This window comes from Lytechinus pictus, chromosome 15 (genome assembly GCF_037042905.1).
Source record: "Lytechinus pictus isolate F3 Inbred chromosome 15, Lp3.0, whole genome shotgun sequence".
Classification (NCBI taxonomy): domain Eukaryota; kingdom Metazoa; phylum Echinodermata; class Echinoidea; order Temnopleuroida; family Toxopneustidae; genus Lytechinus; species Lytechinus pictus.
The window spans coordinates 15,730,793-15,752,833 of record NC_087259.1 but is presented as its reverse complement, the minus strand read 5'-3'; the positions used below and the strand labels follow the sequence as shown (position 1 = coordinate 15,752,833).

The window sequence follows — 22,041 nt, the reverse complement described above, 5'->3', positions numbered from 1 at the left end:
TCTCGCCCGCGGCACACCCCTACTACTTTTTTGGTCGAGTGCCCCCCCCGGGAATTGACCGTGCCGTTTTCTTCAGAGGGCTGTGAAAATGTAATACAGAATGATGAAATTCAGAAGGGCCTGGTTAAAATAAACAAATCTACAGGATTTAATGACTTCCAGTTTATGGCCCTATATAGTATCTCGATTGTCACGGTTGGGGAGGAGGAGGGTTACTTTGAAAATGTCTCATTCATGAAGAAGATATAGGCCTACACTTCTCACTGCGAAGCGCGAGTGGAAATGTTTTTGTACTTGAAAACGTAATATTTTAAGCGTAATCTCATAACTGGATATGTATTTCATTAAACAGGCAATATGAGCGCATTAAAAAAAAAATTATTCTTCCCCTCCCCCTTTTTTTATTCACTTTCGAGTCTTTTTCTTTCTTGTTTTTCTTTCTCATCCCCGGCCCCCATCCAATTTTTTTGTCTCTCCTCCTTTTTTTTATTTTTATTTGGCGCCAAATAAAGGGAGAAATCCCACATTGGTTACACTTTCTCTGACAGCTGGTATTTAAATTGACTTTCAATCTACTATGTTAAAATTCACGAGGGGTATACACCGGGCCTAAAACATTTATATCTCAATAAATAAGGTAAAATTCACCGAGCAAAATGCTGATAATTTCATAAAATCCGAGGTCTGTTTCATAAAAGTTGTCAGCACTGACAAATTGTCTTTCACCGACAGTTACCATAGCAACAGTCAGAGGACAGTGCTTCTTAGCCAATCAAAACCAAGGATTTCACTGAAATGGTCAGAACTGCATGACCATTCAGTCCAAAAGATTCAGTCAGTGCTGACAACTTTGATGAAACATCCCCAGATAAGAAATAACGAAGTTATGATTTCAAAGTTTAGCAATATTTTGTGAAAACAGTTATGCACATAATAGGTGGGGGTGATGATGTCACATCTCCACTTTCCCTTTTCTTATGTTATAAGATAAAATCATGATTATTTCATTTGTTCAAACATGTGTGTATGATAATCACCCTTGTAATTTACAGCAATGAATATCTTTTCCATTGAAATCGTTTTTAATCCATCTTTCTTTTTTGTTCTTGGAGGACAAACTTTGAATGAATATACACCGTTCAAAATAATTCAAACAACACTGTTTACTATGTGAATCGCACAGTAGTTTAAACAAGCGTTTAAAATCTTAAACAACCATGCTTAAGTTATATATTTGAATTTAAACTTTGTTGTTTAATATTTGAAATACTCGTTTAAAATGATTAAACAACTACTGTGTGAATCACATAGGCCTACGTATTTCGAATGAGTAACAACGTATTTCGAATAAGGAATAAGTAACTAACTTCACATTTTGAATAAGGAATAAGGAATAAGTAACTAACTTCACATTTTGAATAAGGAATAAGTAATAAGGAATAAGTAACTAACTTCACATTGTGAATAAGGAATAAGTAATAAGGAATAAGTAACTAACTTCACGGACCTCATTTTATCACCCCTCGCTGTACTTTGTCATCAAAAGTGCCTACGCTGTTTTATGGTAGGGCGTGTTGGGGGCTCGTCTCTGATATAGTCTGTCAAGTCGGTCATTTTTCAAAAAAAAATCCCTCATTAAGCTTATAATCGGATACTGTCTGTAATTTCCTCTTTTTAAAAAGCTATATAATTTAATTGATTTTTTACTATTAGAAAAATATTTTGATAATTTTTTTCAAGAAAAGTAAAGATTAATGATTGAACGTGGTATCTCACTACGATAAAAATGTTTGGATAACAAAACTACTAGATAGGATCGGCGCCATTAACGTTTATGTTTACATATCTACGAAGCCCCAAACCGGACATTTTTGACAACCAAAAAAAAAAAAATTATCACGTACGTACGTAGTGTTATTACGTACGTACGTGATAATTATTACGTACGTACGCAGTATTATTGCGTACGTACGTGATAATTATTACGTACGTACGCAGTATTATTACGTACGTACGCAGTATTATTACGTACGTACGTGATAATTATTACGTACGTACGCAGTATTATCACGTACGTACGCAGTATTATTACGTACGTACGTGATAATTATTACGTACGTACGCAGTATTATTACGTACGTACGCAGTATTATTACGTACGTACGTAGTATTCTAATTTTCATTGGTCTATGGAATCCGATATTCGCCGAATGTGGCCGACATCGGCACCCCGCATTGGCCCAACCAACGTCAGCTTGCTAGCTGGGACCATGGTTGGACCATAGTCATGCTGGTGATGATCATGACTTTTCATCGATTATAGGGCCTATATAACAGGGACCTGGGAACGATTTTTTCAGTGGGGGTGCTGAAATCTCTCCTCAAAGGTGGGGGGGACACAATAATTGAATTTTCCATAATTACACACACACACACACCTCTAAGGGCAGCACACACACACCAACCAATCCTCCCCCCACACACATATATATTACATATATATATATATATATACATATATCCCGGGGGGGCCACTTACATTGACGAGTGGATACCATGCGCGACCAAAAAAACACGTAAAAAGGATGTCTTTTCCAAGATAGGGCACGTTACGTACGTAACGTGATAAGGGTGTCAAAAACACAAAAATAATGAAAAAAGGGTATCTATTTCGCTAGGAAAGCTACGTGTTTAGGGTCAAATTTGCGGGGATGATAAAACAAAATTAAAATGTTCTATAAAGGATGTCCTTTTTGCCCCAACACTAAACGTGTTTAGATCGAGTCCCGATTTGCGCGAGGTGAGGAAGGTGGGGCCGTACTAAACCAAATGGTGTGTAAATTAGGTAAAACCGACGACCGACGGACCCGTGACACAACAATAAAATATCCCTGTATACTTGTTTAGGGGTTCATTTCAGGGAATACTTGCCAAGAGTATAGTTTTGTTTCCAATACTTGTTAAGGGTAGGGTCTCAGACGCCAATACTTGTTAAGGGGAGCATTTTCTGAACATGGAAAATACGTGTTTAGGGTGCTTTTCGAGACCCCGTGGTCGCGCATGGTATCCACTCGTCAATGGAAGTGGCCCCCCCCGGGACATATATATGACAGTCACTTCTTAGCTTTCTTCTTATAAAAGAACATAGATATATAATGAGATAAGTCGAGCGCGATCGAAACGCGAGCTATTTTTTTGGGGGGAAATTCATGTATTTTGTCCTGAAAAATTGAATATTTTGAGCAATGTTTGTGGTCCTGAACAAGATGCGTATGTAACAAATAATAACTGCGAACGTGATCAGTGCGAGCAGATATTTTTTTATATACGCTCTGGTCTGATCGAAAGGGAAGTGTTATAAGGAATGTTTGCAGTTACTCATTAAGACGATTCATATATCACCAATCAAATAATGCGAGCGCGAAGCGCGAGCTGAAAAAATTGACATTCCGACCTAAATACTGGACATTCTAAGCACTTTTTGCAATCATGAACAGGATAAGATGCGAGCGCGAAGCGCGAGCGGAAACAAAATTGAGATTTCAGACCAAAAAACGAGACATTCTAAGCACTTTTCTAATCAAGAACAGGATAGGTATATAAATATACAATTGATGCGAGCGCGAAGCGCGAGCGGAATTAAAAATGAGATTTCAGACCTAAAAACAGGACATCTTAAGCACTTTTCTAATCATGAACAGGATAGGTATATAACTATACAATTGATGCGAGCGCAAAGAGCGAGCGGAAACAAAATTGAGATTTCAGACCTATAATTGGGACATTCTATTCATGTTTTGAAAATCAAGAAAATGATGGGTAATTGGATATATTCTTACATTAATAATGTGAGCGCAAAGCGCGAGCAGAAATTTTTTGATATTCTGATCTGAAACTCCACACTGAATGCAATATGGTTTGAACAGATAAAGAGAAATCAGGCGAACATAAGAATAAAGATTTGATCAAAATCCGACAAGGAATATCAAAGTTATTGCATTTTAAAGATTAGCATTATTCCGGTGAAACAGTTTTAAGCATGTCTTCATTAATATTCAGTGAGCAAACTGATGATGTCATATCCCCAATTGTTCTTTTGTATTTTATTATATAAAATTAGGTTTATTTGATATTTTCCCTTCAAGAACCAAAAAACAGTTGAATTGACAACTAATTTAGTCTATTAGATATTCTTTGCTGCAACTTATTTCATTATAAGGGAGACATATCATTCACACTGGTATGAAAAAATTAAACAATTTTGATTCCATGTAATAACACAAGAAACAGGATAGTGGGGATGTGATATCTTCAACCCGCAAGGGCGGAAATCCCAGAGGGGACAGGGGGACGTGTCCCCCCTACCAAAAATAGTAGGGGGACACAATATCAAATGCCCCCCTACTATTTTTGGTCTTTCATGGAGAAAAATACATCACTTCACAATCGAAATAGTAGCTTTTGGACTAAATGACCTTACATTTTGGGTGAAAAACTTTTTTTTTTTTTTTTTTATGCTTGTCAAATTTTCCATGCAGGCCCTGGTCCCTCTACCTTTGGGAAGAGATTTCCGCACATGTCAACCCACCTATTTAATATTCATGACGACATGCATATCACCATTTTCATAAACTATTGCTAAACTTTAGAATTAAATAACTTAACTATTTGTTATCAGATTTTCATAAAATTGTATTTGATATAAATATTTTCAGCCCGGAGTAGCCCCAAAACAAGCTGCGTATCTGAATAAACATGCGTGCGCGTGTTTAGAGTTAGCCCCATAGACAAATAAATACGTATAGACGGAAAGGTAGCACCCGCGGAAAAGCCTCATTTAAATAACATTTGCATATAACGTACAGATACTCCATAGAAGCTCCATGGTGATAAGCGTATTTTTTACCACTTTCGGCCACACCTCCTGGGAGACATTTGAACCGAATCCTAAGCCCCCATTTGCATATTGCTAATGAATCATTTATTTTTTCTTCGCGTACTCGCAAGATACTGTGATTTGATTGGACATTACCTCATGAATAATGTATTTTTCTATTGAAATTCGTACGTCATAATTTGACCCAATTTCGTCACTTCTGCTTAATTAAGGGCTGATAGGTGACGTCACCCGCACAGAAGAAGGTTATATCATTGAAAGATTTTCGGTGAGTACTGTCAGATTAACGCTGAATTTTAATTCATTTACAAAAATAAATCAAAAGATCTAATGTTATATGGGATCTTGAGAAGTCTGGGTACAACATGAATTAATTTGTGTTTATAAAAAGTGAACAATTAGGAAGCAAACGACTTGCGAAAACTCAAAACTATTTCCATCGTCGTGAGCTAAAAATGTAGGCTAGATTACATGTAAATCTCCATCTGCTACCATTTGAGACCTCTTATTAATTATCACGCCAGACTTTTGGGCGAGAGTTTCTCTGAAATTTCGACGCCTACCGAGATCTCGGCAGGCATGGAAAGAACTAACCCACGGGGCTCCGGCCCGCGGGCCGAACAACAACAACAACCCCTGGGTTAAGAAAGAACTAGATATAGTCCCTATAACGTTTAGGCTAGACGTTGTCTGGGATCTATCGCGCATCCATATTGACTCTATAGAAAGACATTCACTCCATTAAGGCCGTTCCCTTCTTTGAATTCACATATCAATAGGACCGGAGCCTAGTCCTTGATTTTTTAATTTTATAAAGATGTTTCATTTCCCAATGCCAAAGTCCAAACTTATTTCTAGTTCTTTTCATGTTTTTTTTTTATTTTTCTAAACTTGAAAGTTAATAATAATAGGCTAACCCAGGGAGCTCCGCGCGGGCGGGAGTTCCCTGTGTTAATAATAGGCCTAAAGTTACAGGTCTTGGCTAAAGCTAAAAGAAAACTTTTCTACCTCTTATCCTATCTATTCTCTCTAGCTTAGGTTTATAGACCTAGACTAAACTTAGGCCTACAACAAAGCGATCTCCTGTATAATCTATATAGGCCTAGCGCTAGGCCTAGTATTATTTCAGTCACTGAGTCAGGGTCGAAGTTAAGGATTTATTTATTGGAGGTTAGCTTTTGTTTGGCCTAACGTGTAGATTTTCCATCGGGGCATTTGTCGTCAGAGCAAAAGTCATGAAACCATTTTAAAAACCCTGGGTCAAGACAGCTTTAGTTTAGATCTAACACTTGTATGATTATATAACATTGAAATTTCGCAGAATGGTAGGTTTAACAAAAATGAAATTTAAATCTACTTTTGATGTAGATCTGGATCTACTTACATTTAGTTCCAGACCTATGTACGTCAGAGTCTATGATTAGATCTAGATATATACGCTATAGTCCAAGTGTTATGTGTTTTTATTTTTTTTTTTACAATAGCTTGTATTGCTGACATTTCTGTCTGTGTGTATTGTTCTATTCAACAGACATAGAACATGATGCTGCTTCACATCCTCTTTTAGAGACTCGAGGATTACAAGACCGAATTAAGCTGCAGGACCCTCCTGATTCAAAAAGGTAAAAAAAAACAATAATCATCCTATCTATCAAACTGAATGACTTCATGTATTTACAGACCAAATTACTTTATCCAAAAATGAGTCAATGATTTCATTGTCCTAAAAGGGTTATATTAAAATCCATTTCAAATTTCAATACCCACATGTTCAATAATTAAGATAATTGTATAGTAAACTCTTTTTAGTGTCAATACACACTAAATTTCTTTGAAATTTTGCTAACTCATAGATTTTGACATCATTGGCATCTGGAGTCATTAATTTTAGCCATGCCTTATTTCGGTGCAAATCAAAATCTACATCTCTGCAAAGAATACATACTGACTATCTAAATATGAATATGGTATCAAATTATTTGGGAGAATATACTCTTTCTAGTGGTATATGATTATTATGTGTTCATGACATATTTTTACCTTAAATTGGGGTTTTGTGAGGTGTCCTTTTTTTTTTTTGGGGGGGGGGCTCACATGGTAGACCAAGATCTAAGTTGTATTGACTAAATGAAAATAAAATCAGCTCAGAGACTAGGCTGGAGTCGTATTGACAGGCTCCATTTTAATTTTCACCTGTCATGTTTTCAGGGGACAATTAATATCACCTACCGGTAGATCTAGTTTGTCAAAATTAAATAAGAAAATCAGAATATACTAGGCTAAGCAAGTGGAAAATCATATGTAATCAACTTATTTGCTTCCTACCCACTCATGAATTCTTCAATCCACACCAGATTTTGTAAAGGTGACTCATTCGGCTTGTGGTTTCATTAAACTTTTATACATATTTTTTTATTTTTTTCATTTTTTTATGATGGCTTGATTGAATTGCTAACATTTCTGTCGTTTTTTTTTTTTTTTTCAACAGATATGGAACATGACTCTGCTTCACATCCTCTGTTTTAGAGACTCAAGAAATACAAGACCAAATTAAGGGTTTGCTTTTTAATTCCAATAATAATTTTCTGGAGGAAGAATTAGGGAATAATGCATTGACAATATGCCAAACATCCTATATCAAACTGAATTACTGCATGTATTTACAATAGAGTGTTGTAACCGCTTCCCCCCCCCCCCACACTATTGACCAAACAAAACCCATAAACAATTTAAGAGGGATAGGGTTATTTTAGGGGTAATTATACTTGCTGATTGTAGCAGTAGTTTTTACAATTATGGATGTAGATAATGATAATGTTTATACAATATTACTTAGAATAATAAATTTATTACAATGACATAACAGGAATGAAGAAAAAAGAAGGAAAATTCAGCAATACAATATGTACATGAAATTGTGTAACAATTTTGGCAATGAAGAATTTTTAACAAAAATAATGATCAATGAATTCGGGGGGGGGGGCATGTGACATTGCATCTGTGTTTGTGAGGACAGTAGTCTCTTTCACACCATTTCATCTTAAGCAGATGGGAACGAGCTCTGATCAAAATTTGATCTTTAAACTCAAGAGGAAAATAATTGTTACCTGATTTATGTATTTGGAATAAAATGAATTGAAATAATAATTTTGTCATTGTCACTGAATTAACAAGTCTTCTATAATTCTTTTTAGCTGAGAGTTTAGGTGAATCAAGTTATTTGAGGAGACACTGGAAGTACTAGTAGAATTAATGGACGAGCAATAGTGAACAAGCAGCATAAATTTAAGAGTAATGAGACCTACATTTTGCAGCCATGGATCAAGGTTGGAGGGATGGTAGTTGCAGGTTTTCTCTGTAAAAATCACCCCCATTAAAAAACAAAACAAATAATATATAAAGATATTTAAAAAAAAAATGAATAAATTTGAAAATAAAATAGAAAACAATCCTTTTGAGAACCAGGACCTTTAAGGTGGAGGGCAAAAGACCCCCCCTTAAAGAATTTTTGATCCATGGCTGTTATGTAGATGTGATAGAGAATTTCTAAATATATATTTTTTTTTTAATGAGAAAGATACATGGGTGATTTCAAGTTTGCTGTTGAACTTTTGGTGTGGCGTCTTACAAGTTTTACATTATCATCACAGCACCAAAATTACAATCAAATTGATTCATAGATTCATCTCACTTGATGTTGAGCTATTAATGTGATTTGGATTATTTTTGTAAACTCACATTAGGTTTTGGAGGAAGGAAGAACTAAATTGTGCTACGAACACCAACGCCAAAGTTGGAATCACCCAGTGTATTTTCTGTTTTTAATGAATTGCGAGAAGAACTGAGAGGTGGAAAATATAAGAGAAAGAGTTGTGTGTGTGGTTTAATAATGAGAGTGCGATATCACAAAGAGAGAGCTGAAGAGAGATTAAAAGAATAGATAATGTATTATAATAATAATGTGAAGGGGCATAGGGTGCACAAGAGAGTGGACAGAGCCAATTGACAATTTACCCACAAGGAGAAACCATAAAGGGCCATTTTATTCTTTATTTATTTTGAGAGGAGGCGGGGATAAATGAGGGAGAAACAATTTATAAAGAGTGGGGAAGAGGAATAAGATGAATAGAGATGACTTTTAAAGACAAAGATTAGGCCAATCAGAGTGTGTTGGGGGGGGGGGGCAAAGCCGATCAGTGCGCCCCCCCCCCCCCATTTGACAGGCTCAATTAAAAATTGTAATGTAAAGTGTGTCCCCCTTCTGAAAGTGAAGACCCCCCTTTTTTTTTGCTTGTCAAATTTTTCCTTGGGGAAAATGTGCCCCCCTTTGGAAAAATCCTAGATCCGCCCTGCCTGAAACTGATGAAGTTTGGTAATGACATGTCACTTATCTGTGCTCTTAAAAAGAGTGAACACAAAGAAATTAGATTACCCCCCCCCCCTGCAAAAAAAAAAGAATTAAATGATCATTATCAATAATTGGAAAGGCTTAGCGTAAAAATCACACTATTAATTACAGAAAATAAATAGGTTCTAATTAAATCCAATCCTATTTTCTAAAGAAATTTTGGATTCAGAATTTGTTTTTACTATATCATTACTAACGATTACACTGCGATGTGAAACATGCCTCTAGTGATTCTGATCTGGAGAACAGCAGAGAAAGGTCATATTTTTTTAAAATGAAAGAACCAAATTACAAAACCAGTAAGTGAAACGTTCAAACTGAAATACATTGTTATTATTTATATTGGCGTATTGTTATTGTGAAATAAACTAGTTCGTAAATATCTTCCCCTTTCATTTACACCGATGTTAAAAAGAAGATAAAAACAGGCTGATTCACCCCCCCCCCCCCTGCAGGTTAAACAAGATTAAGAAAAGTGTCAGGCTGCGGTGCTAGTGTATGTTGCATGTAAACTGCATTCTATGCACGGATTGAAAAACGATGCATGCATGATGACTCATTGTAGTGAAGAACGCTGATTGGTCAATAGTAGTAAGAAGTAGATTAATCACGTGATGAATATATTAAATGTCATGAATAATTAACGCAAAGTTGACCTCGCTCAATGCGCATGCGTGACGCTGATCTCCACTTTCTGCTTCGTCATATAAAGAGTCTATTGGGATGTGTGGAGCAGCGAACTGATGAATTATTCATGTATATGCAAATGGGGGCTTAGGATTTGCCCAAATGTCTCCGACAAAATGGCGGAGCTTCGGGGGCCTGGTTAGCCCTTTAGTATCTGGGCGTTGTAAATACTTTGTTTTTATTATAAAAATCAATAATGCGAGCGCGAAGCACGAGCAGAAAATATTTGATATTCCGATTTGAAAAAGGGTGAATTTAAACACTATTTTAAGTACTGTGTCGGAAAATTCTTAAGGGGGTGGGGGTCTACAAAACGTCGTTCATTTTCATTACATTTCTGTCATTCATCAACTTACCACTAGATTTCCAGGAGGTGTTGCCTATGGAAAATAACACATGCAGCACCCCCACATTTTGGGGTGCTTCACCCCCAGCACCCCCGCTTCCCAGGGCCATGGGGCAGGGCGAAAAAGACTGAAATTTGATTTTTATTGTCTGAATTGTAATTCTTTATACAAAACACGGGCGGTCGGGGGGGTCGGGCTCGCCCACACTTGATTCGACATAAAACCCTCTAAGTTTCAAGTCCAACCACACCTCCCCGCTATCGAGTAGTCATGGTAGTGTGTAAACTATAATGGTTATCGCGTATCGCGCGCGACTACGTCTGTATCGGCGTGCCGGAGCTTGATTGAGTCGCGTTACATGTTATAGGAGGGATGTTATTGGAATATGTGAAAGACGTTGTATGATTTGCGATTGTCGGATGTGATAATTATGTACATTATAACATATATAAAAAATACAAAGGGAACCTGATTTCGTGGGGGTGCTGCCTATGGAAAATAATACACGCAGCACCCCCAGGAAAAATTTTGGGGGTGCTTCAGCCCCGCTTCAGCACCCCCAGCACCCCCGCGAGTTCCCAGGTCCCTGCTATATAACCCACAATATTCATATGATAACCATTTCATTTGTTCTCGTCATCAGGCTGTGTTTTCAATTAAACCATTCCTTTCAGAAACTGCTAGAAACACATTGGGGAAAGGACAATAAAGGCCTATTATGTTAGTGTTTTGGCGAGACAGTTTTTTTCAAAAATGTACCCACACGCGACACTGGGATGAGCCCCTATTATTTTACCACCCTTTTGAAATTGCTTCGTTCTCTGCTTAAATTTGAATATGATATGGTATTAATTGATGTAAATTAAGTGAAGATGTATAGGTGTTTAAAAAAAGAAAAACTATTTGAAGAGGCTGGTATTTAAAGGGAAATTCTATGCGGGAACAATCAAAGCAGAAGGCCTATTGTAGGCCCACGTAAAAATTTAAAGCCTGCGGGCTTCGCGCTAGCGTGATCAGATTTCAGTAACTACCGGTATTTGAATTCATGTATGACCTTTTAGGAGATAACATTACGTACGTACGTAATAAATACTGCGTACGTACGTGATAATACTGCGTACGTACGTAATAATTATCACGTACGTACGTAATAATACTGCGTACGTACGTGATAATACTGCGTACGTACGTAATAATTATCACGTACGTACGTAATAATACTGCGTACGTACGTAATAATACTGCGTACGTACGTAATAATACTGCGTACGTACGTAATAATTATCACGTACGTACGTAATAATACTGCGTACGTACGTGATAATACTGCGTACGTACGTAATAATTATCACGTACGTACGTAATAATACTGCGTACGTACGTAATAATATTACGTACGTACGTAATAATACTGCGTACGTACGTGATAATTTTTTTTTTTTTGGATGTCAAAAATGTCCGGTTTGGGGCTTCGTACATATCATGATCAGTAGTACCGTATAACCGCCAGAACTCGTACACCTTTTCAGTAAAGGTTGCATAAGGTACATTCTCCACAAAAGTGCACCAATAGGATTGGACAAACTTTCAAATTTTGACATACGAAAATTAATTAAACTCATTTGAATTCAGAAACTTTAATACTTCGGGAACACATAACAACAAACGGGTGATTTTTGACCCCAACATATTTTTCAAGAAATAGCATTGAACTTGAACACCTTTTTACATAGTTTTTACCACCCGTCAGATACGTTACCATTAGGCCTTAGACAAGAAAAATCGCTGTGGATGTATCATTTGTGGACCAATAGTATCAGTAAATATTTCAAAGTAAACGTAACTAATATACACACATGATTAAAAAGTAATTCTTGACATTTGATTGGTCGAGATGTATCAAAATGATAAATGTTAGAAGTCTGTAAGTCAAAATCAGCGCGAAAAAAATAGTATATTTTCAGATAAAATACATTACCTAAATTGCAAACTTATCTCTAATACAATTTGATCTTATATTGCTTTGAAACATTAATAAAAATCATACATAAATACTGAAATTATTAAAGAAATTTCATTGTAAGCACACTTTACTACAGATTTCATACATTCTGAATTACAAGAAAAGAGAAAATTGGTAACGTATCTGACATACTTCCACAAAATTTCGTTTACTGTGGTTTATATCTCAAGATAACGATAAACTCAACCGTGCAATATATTTTACATCCAAACGAATTATCAACTACGAACATTCAGATTTATAATCCCGATTAAAAAACACTACTCAGTAATGCAAAGTCATGTATTCATCTATAGCATATTACGTGCATGCAAATATATAACTGTAATATGTCAATATGGTAACGTATCTTACAGACATCTATACTACAAAATGTTGTTACTGTGACGCAATAACATAATTATGTTCTGTTTGAAATGTATGAGCTAAACTTTTGATTTAAAGTGCACAACGTAGTCCATTTCTTTCTATAAACTCATTGATAATATATCTAACACTATTAAGATGGAACAATATCATCAAATTTATTACCTGCGAGTGCAAGGCAAATATATAACTGTAATATGTCAATATGGTAACGTATCTTACAGACATCAATACTACAAAATGTTGTTACTGTGACTTATAATAGTAACATGCGTAAACTCACTCTTGCATTTTGTCTTACATCAAAATGTTATATCCACCTCGAGGCTCGAACATAATGATTATTTATGATGATCACCTTGACATAGTTCAGTAAATAAAATTATGCATCGATAAACAAACACAGACAAAATTAACCTAAGACATAATTATAATACTGTTTCAAATATATGACCAAAGCTTTTGATTTCTAATGTGTACAGTCTATTATGTAGCTTTGTTAACTTTTAATGAAATATGTAACATCATGCAGTTTGGAAAAACATGATAAATTTGATTACATCCGAGTGTTTAGACAAATATATAACTGCAACGTAGGGTAACGTATTTGACTGTTGATAATTTAAACTTATAAGTACAATGTTATTTCACTTGGGCTATACTTGGTGTTTCGGCTCTGCTCCTAAAAAAAGAACCTTCTTAAATTGTATAAAAGATCTCATTCTTAACAATTAATCACGCTGAATAGTTATAAAAAGATTTGTATAAATTAATGTATTTCCACATGTTCTATCATAAAATTTGTTTTTAAAATTTAAAGAGAGCCAAGGAGCTATATACGGTAGATAATGGTGGTAACGTAGCAGACACAACTCTCAAGTATAAATTAAAATGTCTTTGTAGCACATCTGATTCATCATCCACTCAAATATTTCGGTACATTAAAGCTTACACTATATTGACGGATTCTACTTTTTCATATTTTTGTACATTCAGAGAGCCAAGACAAAACAACTAGACTACGGAATCGAAATATTCTCCTTCCACATATCAGTTGACAATTAACATTATGTTGCCGCTTGTACATAATGTGGCACGTATTAAAGCAAAAAGCCGGGTAAAAAAATGATTAGCATGATTTAAGAAAGAAAATACAAACCGGATAACAACCGACAGCAAGTAAGGAAAATATTATATTTCAAAATTTCACATTTTCAGAAAACATATTCTAATGAGCAAGTTGTTAATGTCATCCCCTCATAATTTGTCACGTTTAAATGACATTTTGGATTGTTTTTGCCCCTTTAAGATATGTCAGAACAAATATTTCAGAACAAATAGCATCTCTCATTCATTTTGTTTTAATTTGGGGTTAGTTGAATAGGAAAACTTTACTGTATCATATTTGATAAATGGATTTTTTAAAGGATTTCTGTAAATCAAATGTGAAGAAAATTGTAAGGGAATTACATCATTAACTTGCTCATAAAAAAAGAAATGTTTTCCGAAAAAAAATTAATAACGTCATTATTTTCCTTTTTTATTAAAATATGCCATTTTCATCATTCTTGCATCACAGGGAAAGGATTCCTTTTCTTTGTAAATTGTTCGAACAATGGGAGGATATGGAAAGTGCATACATACAAGTAATGCTGTCCAAATATTTGTCACCTGCAAATTCTAATATTGATCCTTTTACTTAATTTGTGCTTCTTTATATTTTTTGGCCAAATCTTCGATTAGTGTCAACTGTTTGATGGTTAACTCAGATTTTCTCTCTGACTTTCCGGATCTCAGCACGCGTTTTACCCATGTCTTTTTTTTTCTCTGAAATAAACGAGAGACAGACAGAGAGGAAAAATATCAGCATGGGAGTTTTATATGTACATTATTTTATAATTAATAACAAATGTAAAAACATGACATTAATATCTAATAAGATACGTTACCAGTCGGGTAAGATACGTTACCGTGCCTATCTGGTAACATTCTAATGTTCATGCGAGCTATCACACACACTAAACAATCGCATGCATACGTGTTAGATGTCTTAAGCCTATAACTGTTCCATCAACTTTAAATAACTCTCAAATGTATCATAGTACTCAAACAGATAAATGAACTATATTCTGTCAATATTCAAAAAATGAAAATTCTTACCAACCACGTAGCTGGGATGAATAACAAACGGCGAGAAGCCTTACATCTCCCTCAGACTCTCAGCACGTAACGCTCAATGCTTTGAAGGGTGGAGAAGCGCTAAAAGCGTGTGCAAAATTAGAGAATGCGCGAATGGGCCTATCAACGCGCAATGCGGTAACGTATTTGACGGTAACGTATTTGACGGCCTTTAGGATCAACCTTGTGTTTTCACAAAATAACAACCTTTTCTTTCGTAACTCCCATGTATTACCATAAGCAATGTAGAGTGCTCTAAAACAAAATACATTATAACTTTGTTAACCAAGTTATTTTTCTGTAATAGAGCAAAGTTTCAGTAACGTATCTTATTTTACCTTATGGTAACATACACAATTGAAAACTTTGTGTCTGAATATATTCATTATTATAGAGATTCAGTATACACTATTTGTATTTATATAGCCTTGAAATGGACTTCATTCACTACACCGAAATACAGATCACTGCATTATTGTCTTCGTTCTTTTTAGGGCATCATACAAAAAGTAACGTATTTTATCCCGATTTGGAGACACCTTCGCTAAGACCGCAGGAAAAAAAATACAAAAGTTTTTTCGCTAAGCAGTATGCTTTTTTATTTAGGCACCGAAGGCACTATAAATTAGTGGACAAAACATGAAGTTCGGATATTACGGTAAAGAGCGGGAGTATGAAATATAATCACACAGGTCACTGGAGACATGGGTAAAATGAGCACATATATGTTTTGTGCTGTCGTATATAATTTTTTCATGAGGTGTGGTGACCTCAGTTGATTTTAATTTTACTCAACATATTCTGTAGTATAAATAAAAGTAAATAAATTGGTTTCCTGATGAATTAAATTATGGTTTATAGCCTAGAGAATGTTGGAGACACGAAAATGTCCTTTGGTGCCCCTTTTCGGAGAATGGCCCATAAAAGGTATTCACGGTGTTTCTGGCTTACATTCTTGGGCTTGCGATGTAGCCGAAATTCTAAGCTTTCCGTAGGTGCCGTTCGATTTGGATTTTCTGGGGAAAGTTTCGGGTAGCGCGACGATCGCCGAAGGCTTCGAGCCTGCGCTGCCAGAATTCGTACACTGCATGCCAGAATTCGAACACCAGATGGCGCAATACAATTTGCCTGTTGATGATCGCGCGATCATATCCCCCTCGCTCTGAGATAATTAAATGATTGGTTTGTTGTTAATTGACTTAATTCACGTCTTTATCTATTTCCATGTAATTATTTTTTAATTTCTTCAACTATGTATACATTCAATCATAGGTTCCATTCATTGAAATAATTAATTTTCATAAATTTCATTGTTTGAATGAGTTTCTGCTAGTTTAATTTATATTTCAATTTTAGAATAATTTCAGTCATATCACTTACTTTTATTTTGAGTTTTGTGCATATAGATTTTTTAATTTGTTTATTTAAAAAAACAGAATGGATTCATTTATTTGCAATAGCCTTTTATGTATTCCTCTCAATTGCTATTCTTCTTTGACTTATCAAATTATTAATATTGTTATTGATTCATTATCATATTATTTTTATATTTATTGTCATTTTCATTATTGTCATTATTAAAATCATATTTACTATTATCAATGTTATCAATATCATTGGCATCTTCCTTCATGGGCCTATATCATTTGTTTTATTATTACTTAATTGTTTGAACTCACTTATTATCACATTAGTATAATTTCTCTTTGCCAGTATATGAACTTATTTCATGGAGTAATTCATGTGGGGAATATATTTTGGAGGATATTACCACAATGCATGTCTGTTGTCTCGTTACTTTTATTGAAGCAAGTAGGAGTATTTCAGGGTTTTTTTTTATATTCATATTGAGATTTAACATTATTGATTGATTGATTTCCATATCACTTACCGGTACATGATTACTGTGTTTTATTGCAGGTTTCTTGGTTCATCTAAAGAAGTGCGAAATAGAAGTTTCCCACTTACCTTAGCACACTCTGCATGGGTGCTCAATTCCGATTGCATAATAAAACATAATATTGATGATATATATATCACTCTTGCCTTATTATCGATTCCTTTATCCCCCAAAACATAACAGAAACTATACAGTAAATAAAATAATAACTGAATAAAAAATAAGAAATAGGGCCTACGTGTAATAGTAAATAAAAAAATATAAATACAAAAAATTGAAAAAGATCATAAGCAATTTTTATTTGTTTTATCAACTTAAATAAATAAATAAATAAAGATAAAAATGAATAAATGAATTATAAATTTAAAAAATCATAAAAAATATTCATATAGCACTTTTAATCGGTTTCATCAATTTGAATAAATTACTTATATGCATTAATGCATTAATTATAATATGATAACACAAAGACATTTATCATGTCCAAAAATGAGATTTAAAAATTGTTTTTAAGTGATCATTGACTGTCAATAATTTTTTTAAGAAAGAAAGATGAGACAACCAAATAAAAGTAATTGTTATATCATGCAGGGAATAATTTTGCTTTACATATTCGAATAGCATTTTGGGTCATAATTTAGCTCTCAACTAAGTAATGTACAGTCGTATATGTAAAAATATGCTATACAAAAGACTTAATGCGTAGCAGTCTTTAAAAAGTGTGGAGCAAATTGCGATGCGATACCAGGAAAATTATTCATGCATCATTTCAGTAGACATTTTTTTCCCTAGATCACTGTAGCCCTTTTTTTTATTCTTGATCCATTCTGTATCTTATACTTATTAATTAAGCAGAATATATATTTCTACAACGATGAAATGCTGTAATCATAAATGAAACATATTTATTTTGAGACCAATCATTTATGGATTAGCAAAATCAATACCATAATTGTATGGCCTATATACTATGCAATAAAAAGCACAAGGAGTATTAATGATGTAGTCTTTTTCAATTCAAAATCTTTTGCGTTCATCTTTCAATCAGTCTCAGTTGTGAAAGCATTATTAATTATATGATCACTGTGAAACTGTGTTCATTAAAAACAAATAAACTTTCCATATTAACAGTAAGCATCTTTTTCTACATTTCAAAGTTTATGTATAACCGCAGAGAACATTGATGGCTAGGTATAGTCTATCCACAGAAGACGTCTTTATGGACTTGGTAGGCCTACAGATCTTCTTGTAAATATGACAATAAATCCACCTCTATAGTATAGGAGAGAAAGAGAGAATATCGTGTTATAAAAGTGCACAAAAGTATACAACGGGGGGGGGGGGGGGGGGGGGGTTCAATTAGTCGTGGCTGTGAAAATAACAATTACCCCTGATAGAATAAAGGGATAAAATGAGGAAGAAAGGGAACTAAGAAAAGGAGCTTAAGAGATACATGTATTAGTTGAGTTATTAGTCCTGTAATTTTGAGAAATAGTTAATATTAAAATCTTCATTTCATCAAAATAGGGCATTGCCCATGGCATACAAATTAAAAGTGGTTGCAAGGGGGGGGGGGGGTATTATGGAGCATTCCCCAGTTGTCCCCTGATAATTTAAAATAAATAAATCTGGAAAAAAGTGTTTAGTCAATTGTAATGTGCTTTTGCCAAACTTGGCCCCAAAAGTATATCTTAGAAACCCACCCCCCTCCCCCCACTTGCCTCCTAGTCAAAATCTTGGTGCTGCCGTTGCATACAAACCTGGATAAATACTGTTCACAGCCTGCATGCCCACAGTGAGCAAAATACCCAGCCTAGAATGTAGAGAAAGAAAAAAATGGATTCGGTCCTGGCCATACCACCACAGAAAAAGGTAAGAATGTTTTGAGATGATCGATGATTATAATTTTGATATATAATAATGACAAAAGTAATGTCACAATGATAATGATGACAATAATAGCAACATGTAGATGAAATTATATCAATCATAGTCAAGGTCTCAAGGATCCGTGGGGTGGTTCTCGATATATGACCAAAATTAGATATTGGATCAAAATGATTTAAAATTAGGGAGAATCGCTCAATAAAGAAATATTAAAAATGAAAACTATAGGGGTATTCTGACCAAAAAGGTCTTTATATGAAGGAAAAAAATCACATGATCTATACAAAAATATATAAAAGGAAACGGGTGAAAAATTATAATAAAAGGGAACCCTCCCATGGGCGTAAATCTGTCCCCAAAGGTAGGGGGACCTGACCCCCCCCCATAAAAAAGGTTATCAACATTTTTAACCCCCCCCCCCAAAAAAAAATTAACAACCCCCCAAAAAAAAAATCACCCAAAATATAATGTAAGGTCATTAAAAAAATGACAAGCAAAGAAAAAAAAGGTTATCACCCAAAATGTATGGTCTTTTTAACCACCCCCCCCCCAAAAAAAAATTAACAACCCCCCCAAAAAAAAAAATCACCCAAAATATAATGTAAGGTCATTAAAAAAATGACAAGCAAAGAAAAAAAAGGTTATCACCCAAAATGTAAGGTCTTTTTAACCCCCCCCCAAAAAAAAAAAAAATTTAACAACCCCCCAAAAAAAAAGAAAAAAAGGTTATCACCCAAAATATAATGTAAGGTCATTAAAAAAATGACAAGCAAAGAAAAAAAGGTTATCACCCAAAATATAAGGTCTTTTTAACCCCCCCCCCCAAAAAAAAATTTAACAACCCCCCCAAAAAAAAGAAAAAAAGGTTATCACCCAAAATATAATGTAAGGTCATTAAAAAAATGACAAGCAAAGAAAAAAAGGTTATCACCCAAAATGTAAGGTCTTTTTAACCCCCCCCAAAAAAAAAAAAATTAACAGCCCCCCCCCCCCAAAAAAAAAAAGGTTATCATCCAAAATATGATGTAAGGTCATTTTAAAAAAAATGGCAAGCAAAAAAAAAAAAAGTTTATCACCCAAAATGTAAGGTTATTTTAACAGAAAAATTTGACAAGCAAAAAAAAAAAGGGGGGGGGTTTCACCCAAAATGTAAGGTCATTTAAATTTTTTAAATATTATTTCGATTGTGAATGATGTATTTTTCTACATCATAATTAAAAGACCCTGGGTAGGGGGGACACGTCCCCCCTGGAATTTCCGCCCATGCCTCAAAGCATGTGCTAAATTGAAAAACAAAAATCCAAGTCCACGTCCTTAGTATTTGCCACACCCCCCCCCCCCCAAAAAAAAAATGAGTAAATAAATAATAAAATATGTGTATATATTATAATGGGCAAATTAACACACAAGAAAAAAACATTTGGTCAAAAAAAAGAAAACAAATGATATCAAAAGAAAAGAGATCATAATTATTGCTTGATAAAGACTAGTCTACCATTAATTAATTACGTGTTGAAATGCAAATATCAATAAATCGGGGTGTTCGAGTTCTGGCATGAAAAAATAGTCATGTTGGTGTCATCTTTTTCCCCTTCTGAAACGAAAATTATCCATATTTACGAGATGCCTTGACGAACACCGAGCCGACGTAAGAAGCACTTTCGGAATATTGTATATTTTTTGGTCAACTTCTTCAAATTTTATTTAAAAAGGTGAAATTTCCGTAAAAATACTGATTACGGTACGGGCACCCCGTAAAAAATCGCGAATAAGATCAACCGCTACTCAAATTGTGAAGTAAAAAGACTAGTTTTGCCAAGTTTAATTATCTTTTTTTATGCTTATCGCGCATGTTTGCAAAGGCACGATCGTGGCCTACCCGGCAGTAGCCCCGTTGCGTATTGTCATTCTCCGATACGCGTTTGCGCTGGCAATGAAAGGCGCACTGACGCAGCCGCTGGGAGTTGAGCCAGGTGTTCGAGTTCTGGTCGGTATACGGTAGTGACCATACTAGTGTGCTAGTGCTTGCATATTATAAGATTGAGCTTGAGCCTGAGTGACTGACCCCGACGTTGAAGTAAGGGAATTTGGAAGGAAATGTGGCTGTTCAAAGCACATTTATGAGGTAAAGTTCATCATTCCTCTCATTTGTTCTAATAGTAATATGTTTCTTACGAAATCACACAGGAATCACTTGCAAAAAAGTTGCAGGTCGAGAGCACTCACAGTACGTACGGTACGGTATTGCGAGGTTAGTATTAATTAGTACCTGGTAATGTATACATATGGCAGTGTATCCTATTGCCGGACACCTTTATTTCAGTGCTTTAAAAATGACAACTAGAGGAAATACAATCAAGAAAAATTCACACTTGCTATTCCAAATATTCTGAAAATTATGAATATGATAAAATTATTTTATATTTACCAACCATTTTCTTTGCATCGCACTTGCCGCATACCCCTCCACGAAAAACAATTATTTTCGTGCGCGACAAATTACATCATGATTCCGGACGCGCGCCGGACGGGTAAAGATATCCTTGATTATAATGATGTAAGAACAAATTTTTGTGATTTTTTTTTTCTTCTTATATCATATCATGAGTAAATTCTAAGTATTATTTGCTTTTTTATATCGAATCTGAGCAGATGTTGGTAATAAATTCGTGTTTGATAACTTATTTTATTTTGTCTTGTTAGCTGCATGTTCCATGGCACTTTCCAATAATAATATGCTCGCGTTCGTATCGTGACGCTCATCAAGTTCTATCGATGCGCTGCCGATCGACGGCTCTACTCACGGTAAACCTCGCGCACGGGTACCTTGAGAACTAGCCGTCGACGATCACCCACAATACACCACACCTCATCATTTGATCGATCAAGGAGTGGACGAGATTGAAATTCGGCAAATCGGCCCATATTTCCGTTAGAAAATATATCAATTGTTAATACAAAACTATGTTATATGATATTTTAAGCATTTTCTGTCATTTTTAGAGATAATTAGGTAAAAGTTGGATTTTTCGCCTTGTTTTTGCAATCTTGTTCTATGTATTGCTCTGTGAAATTGAATTGCGGAAGTCTTACGGTACGAATTTGTTTTAGAACGCAGTAATATGCGCGTCCGGAATCATAATAGTGTCCGGTAATACAATACGTGACTATACTAACCTCGCACCACGAACCGCGTTTGGCAGTGGATTTCTAACTAGTGGGTCGCGCGTGCTGGGATCTCACTTCTTGGGTCCACAACACACGACTTCTATGGCTTGAATTTTCTGTGCGCGGCGGCATGTAATGAACCCTTGGGTGGGTCGAGAGTACTGCCTACTGGTATATAAC

At 35.0% G+C, this 22,041-nt stretch overlaps 1 protein-coding gene across 1 annotated transcript in view; it reads left to right on the top strand.

Moving 5' to 3' along the window:
- Window positions 1-20,307: 20,307 nt before the first annotated feature.
- LOC129261436 (FAD-dependent oxidoreductase domain-containing protein 1-like) overlaps window positions 20,308-22,041 on the top strand; it is a 35,663-nt gene continuing 33,929 nt past the window's right edge. Inside the window, exon 1 of the mRNA XM_064110697.1 lies at window positions 20,308-20,818. The gene's annotated coding sequence lies outside the window, so the exon portion shown is untranslated. The remainder of the gene's footprint in view (window positions 20,819-22,041) is intronic.